This window comes from Alligator sinensis, unplaced genomic scaffold (genome assembly GCF_000455745.1).
Source record: "Alligator sinensis unplaced genomic scaffold, ASM45574v1 scaffold278_1, whole genome shotgun sequence".
NCBI classification, from domain to species: Eukaryota; Metazoa; Chordata; order Crocodylia; family Alligatoridae; genus Alligator; species Alligator sinensis.
In genome coordinates, this window is record NW_005841952.1 from 2,915,146 (window position 1) to 2,921,230 (window position 6,085).

A 6,085-nucleotide genomic window follows, 5' to 3' on the forward strand; every position below is an offset into this window, starting at 1 on the left:
CTCAGTCATAGATAATTACGAGACAAAGTAGCAACTGATTCTAGGAACAGTTTAGACAGAGAAGGTAGATGGTGACAAAATGGATTAAAGCCAGAAAAAGAAAAAAATAAGGGAAAGGAAGTCGGGAAAATTCTTTGATGAAAATAGGTCAAGCTGCAGCTCTGTGGACTGGCTCTTTGGGCTCCTTAAGAAGTTAAAGCTGCAGTTAGAGACTAGATTGCACTGAGAAGTGAAAGCAGATGTTCTCTGAATGCAGTTAGCTACCAGCAATAAAATGCTAAGTGTTTTGGAAAATCCAATAATCCACTCATCTGAATGCTATATCTGGACCTTGGATGCTGACCCCATGATAGTTCTGAGAAATTAGAGTAGCTTGTGTTGCTGTTGTTGTGTTTTTCAAAGGGAAGAGAGAAAATGAAAGGCTAGATAGAAACCTGTAAAGTTTTAAAATGTTTAAATCCATTTTAAATAAAACTCACAGGGAGTTGTCTCACTCCCGTAAATGATTCCTGAGCTCAGCTATTTACTAAGTGCTGGTGTTTTGTTTTTGTGGATCAGTTCTAGGTATATCTAATGCAAGAAGTGACATAAATCTGGCATCTTGTTCACTCTCTCATGGCTCTCATCAGTACAAGTGGCTTCTGGCTCTGATGTTAATGCCTGACCAATCTAATGTCTACCTCTAATAAAGTGACAAGGGCTGTGGCTAAGGGGAGAGCAGTGGACGTACCTTGACTTTAGCAAAGCTTTTGAAAGTCTCCCATGATATCTGCATTAACAACCTAAGATAATAGAGACTACATAAAAGTACTGTAAAGTGGCTATGTAATTGGTTGGATCATTGTACTCCATGAGTAGTCCTCAATGGCTCAATGTCTGGTTGGGAGGAGGTATCAAGTAGGATTCCCTGGGGATCTGTCCTAGGTCTGGTATTGTTCTACACCTTAATGATTTGGATGATGGGATTGAGTGCATGCCAAGCAAATTTGTGGATGACACAAGCTGAGTGAAACTGTGGACACTCTAGAGGGCAAGGCTAGGATCCAGAATGACCTGGATAGACTGACTGGAGAAATGGTCCACACTCAGCCAGATAATATTCAACAAGGACAATGGAAAGTCCTGCGCTTGGGATGGAATACCTGCATGCACAAATACAGACTGGGACACAGCTGACTTGATTGCAGTACTGCAGAGAGGAACCTGCGGGTTAGGGTGGATCATAAACTGAATATAAGCCAACAGCATGTTCTTGTTGCATAAAAAGCCAACAGCTTTGGCTTGTATGAACAGGAACATCACTTGAAAATCAAGGGAAATGTTTCTTTCAGTATATTCAATGCCAGTGAATCCTCACCCGGAGTACTGTGTCCAGTTTTGGGTCCCACACTTCAAAAAAGATGTGGACCGTTTGGAAAGAGTCCAGCGCAGGTCAGCAAAAATGATTAGGGGCCTGGGGGGCAAGATGTAGGAGAAAAGTCTGAAAGAGCTAGGGTTACCATGAAGAAGAGAAGGCTGAGAGGGAATTTGATAACAGCCTTCAAAGACCTGAAGGGTGATTATAGAGAGGATGGAGATGGGCTTTTTCTGTGGCTGTAGAGGACAGGACTAGGAATAACGATTTCAAGCAGCAGCAAGGGAAATTTAGGCTGGAAACTGGGAGGAACTTTCTGACTATGAGAGTAGTCAGGCTTTGGATCAGGCCACCTAGAGAAGCTGTGGATTATCCATGCTTGGAAACTTTCAAAAGCAGGTTGGACAGATGCTTGGCTGGGTGGTTTAGTCGGGGATGATCCTGCCTTGAGCAGGGGGCTGAACTAGATGACCTTGTGAGGTCCCTTCCAGTCCTACTTTCCTATGATCGTATCATTGTTCTAGAGTTGTCCCTCCAATATGTAGTAGGGGCAACGAGTTCCTAGTTTTTGGGACATTCCTACTTATAACATGGGAGTTCTTACTGATTTTGACCAAAACTATTTGCAAATTCAGATCAAATTTGGCAAAGTTTAACAGCACATCATCAAACTGGCATTGCTCAGCGAGTAAAGAATACACTGAAAAAATTATGTAGTTCTCATAAAAAAACATTTCCTCCCAGGGGCAGTGTGGGAGGTTTTTTTTTAATTAGTGTTTGAAGGTGCGAAGTGATAAGCTTCTGTGACACATCCGTCACCTCAGAGCACTGGGCACTGGCCTGAATCAAAAGAAATATATGTCCCTAATGCTCACCCATCCATGTGATGTCTAAATGGTAGGATTTGACATTGCTAGACCTGATGGTTGTACTTCCTGTATCCTTATTCATGCTGAAAGAGAGCTTGGTTTTGTTGTGCTGCAGGTTCAGATACGCTTTACTTTTTTGTGCTCTCTGAGTGTGGCTAGTGGCCACTTAAGGACATAGTAGCCATTAGAGCAGACTGGTTGGAGCTGGAGATCTTTACAGATTTCTTCTGTTGGTTTCTGCACCGCTTCACTGTGGGTTGCATTTAGGGGTAAGCAAGGCTTTGCATACTAGTGCTTTTTCAGTTTTGGAGGGCTAAGCAAGGGCCCCCTTATGTCAAAAACATTGTATTGTCTGCAAGATGCCATCTATTATTAACTAAGACACTAGAAATTGTTTCCATAGTACTCAGGCACCCAGGGAGAGAGTGGGAGGAAAACACATGCTGAGTTTAAGAGGGTACCCCATGCAGCAAATAAAACCCCAGGGGTCTGTATCAAAAGCAAATAAATCAGTCCTTAAGTCATGCCTTCAGTAAATAGAGGAGTCGTTCATAATCCATTAGAGTAAGTGCATGTATATGTGTGCACAGGCCTATTCGTAGGGGTGGGCAGTAAGTCTGTGCTGGGAGGAAGACTACAAGCAGAAAAGACTTCTAATAGATTAAAGGCAATCAGGACTTATAGTAGAGATAATATCTTTTATTAGACAAACAAAATTTTTGCAAAAAAATGTCTTTAATTGCAAGCTTTGGGACACAAACACCCTTCATCAGGCATTGGAGAAAAGATTGTACAAGTTCTCCTGGGTAGAAATGAAAGTTCATATTTCATAGGATTTCACAGAGGAGTCAAAAGATGGGAAAACTCCTCTGGGCAGTCAGTTCAGAGTATGAAGCCTCTCACCTCCTGTGAGGATCTGTGATGATACAAATTACCGTGAAACAAAGGCAGGAGCAGGATCTCAGGTTTCAGGTGATCACAGTTGCTTCCTGCTTGATGAAGGGTGTTTGTGCCTGAAAACTTGCAATTAAATTAAAGTAATTTAAAGACTTTTTTTTTTTTTTTTTTTGCAAAAATCTTGTTGGTCTAATAAAAGATATAATCTCTATTATGAGGCCTGATTGCCTTTTCCTCTAGACCAATACAGCTATAACCTGGATACCTTCTACTAGATTAGAGATGTTTGCAAGCTCATATGTCTCTAGGTACTGCAGGCATGGCTGGAAATGAGGAGGAGGGTAGAAGTTCTGGAGGAGGCTGTGTGTTTGTTCAGGAGAAGGGTGTTGAAGCCATCCTAGGCACAGTCAAGTTAAAAGTGGTAGAGGAGGGCTTGTAGAGCACTGTCAGGCATAGATCTCTCTAGTAGTTGTGGCTGGATAATCATGGGCCAGGAGGCCTAGCTGGTAAGGACTACAGGGTCACTGGGGAAGGTTTGTGGTTTCTGCCATCTTAACAGGTGGGAAGCTGACACCTGGCTTCATGGAACCAGGGGAGAAGAGAGGAAATTTGGGGCATTAGAAGGAGATGAACCAGTTTAGGGAAAGGGCTGAGTGTTGACATCATTGGAAGAGGGGATCAGGGTTTTACCACCCTACCATAACTGCCCTTGTGCATGCTCTTACCCCATGAAAAGTCAAAGCTAAACCACAGTAACTTCTCCTCTTTTCTTGAGAGTGAAGCTATTGCAGGCTAACTTTTCCTTACCACAGGCTAAAGGCCTGCATCAACAAATACCAAGGGACAGGTGATACACAGTGAAGCCCTAACCTCCTGCTATGACTTGGTAATTTGTCCAAATGCCCATACCCTAAGATTCCTCCAACACCTAGTTTGGAGCCATCTCTGAGCTGGCCATTTCTCATGACTGTAAGGGAGATGGCAACACCAGCTGCTGTAGAGAACATGTGACTTATCTGTAAGTGAAATGGGCAGACAGTACTGACTTCATGTACCTCCACATTTGTGGCTGAGATGCAACCAGGCTTTCTCCATACAGCCCATAGGACTCTTGCTGTCAGCTTCCTGGTGGCTTTGGTGAAGAGCATTATCATCATGAATAACAGACACACAGCCTGCAGTTCAGAGCATTCATTTACTTCAAAAAAGGCATCATGTAATGGAAATGGTAGAGTGATGGAGAGGAGAGAATAAGCTTCTGGCAAAGGGAATTAATCAGCTACTGTAATCAGACTGGGCACCAGTAAGATGTGAGCTCTGCTCTTTGTAGTCTTGGTAAGTGTGCAGAGAGTGTTTCATGCACAGTGCTCTTTGCAAGAATAAAAGGACTCCATTTGGACTGCAACAAGCTGGATCTTTATTTGAAGTGCCCTGTGCACAGTGCTGTGCTTGCAGCCATGAGATACATTGTGTGCTCAGAGCTATTGTGAAATTTTCCAGTAAAATTGAGCTCCCTAGTATCATCCTTCAAATCATCTCGTGTTCCAGCCTGAAGGTTGTTATTGAGGGTAGGCGATAAGGGTTTTGTCACAACAGGTAGAGTGAATATGCAAAATATAGATTGGCATGAGGAAGGGTGAAAAGGCAGGTAACAGGATGTGATGTACAGGCAAGCATATGGCCTCACAGAGTGAATACAGGCAGGTGGAAGAGCTACAGGTTGAGTATGGAAAGAACAGGGGTACATGGCCAAGATAGGGAGATTTGGGGTTGAATATGCAGTTGGGCTTCAAAGGAGAGACTTTTGTTTCTCTTTTGAAAAAGTACCTCTGAGTGGAAGAACTGGGAAGTGTATCCTTTCACCCCTTCAGTATTATCTCTAAGTTGGCCTAATAAGGGAAAAAAGAAAGCTGAGTGAAGAGAGTTGCGTGGCCTTAGTTCTGTTCCTACCTGGAGAGATTCCTGACCCCACAACCCATTAATTCTAGGTAAACGCGGGGTGGGTCCAAATAGGCCCCTTAGGAAGCACCAAGATAGCTACCGACAGGGTTGGGGCAGAAAGGTAGAGTGATGCAAGGAGCTAATCTATTGCTTCTGTCTGCATCCTTGGCTGAAAGGACACTCTGAGGCTGCCAGTCTTGGTTCCTTTCATGTTGAAAACATGTTGTAGCCCCTTTATCAAGGATTTTAGAGATGCCAGCTAGCCAGGAACACCGTGCAAAGGAGAGAGGGAAGTATGCTGCATTGCGAGACTATGCATCAGCAGAGGAACTAATCCAGCCCCTCTGGTACCAAGCCGCTTTGATGTGGTTCCGAAATCATTTCTCGCTGGGTCTCTGAAGTAAGATGTCGCATCAGCAAAGCAAACTGCTGCTCCCTGCAGAAAACTAATAAAAAGATTTTGGATTCCACCCTGCATCTGACCTAACCAGCTAAATAGGTTACACTGAGTTTTGAAAAATGCCCCAGTTTTCCTCTAATAGGCAATTTTTTCTGCATAATTTGCAGAACAAGCAAAAAAAAAAAAAGCTATTATGTAAAATTTATCAGCAGCAATTGGCTCTCATTAGAGATCAGGAGAAGGCACCTTCCTTCTAAATATGCATTCCCCACCCTTAGCTCCCCAACTGTATAGTCCCAAGTGGATGCAAACTTCTGGCCAAGGACAGAAGGAACCAGATCCTCAGGTGTCTAGACACTTAACTACTAGACACCTTTTTAAATTTTATTTTTATTTGCAAAAATATATATTTCTTGTGTGTGTGCGTGTGTCTGCGTGTGTGTAATAGATATATCACATTACCTCTACCAAAACTGTCCTGCAGCCACTATGGCTCACTTGACAGTCCAAAACGTATCATTGCCATCATACACATTCCCACCACAACATCCACACTGCACACCTGTTCTCCCACGTGTCCATGCACCTGCATGACCATCACCCTTGCCCATCACAAATATGCAA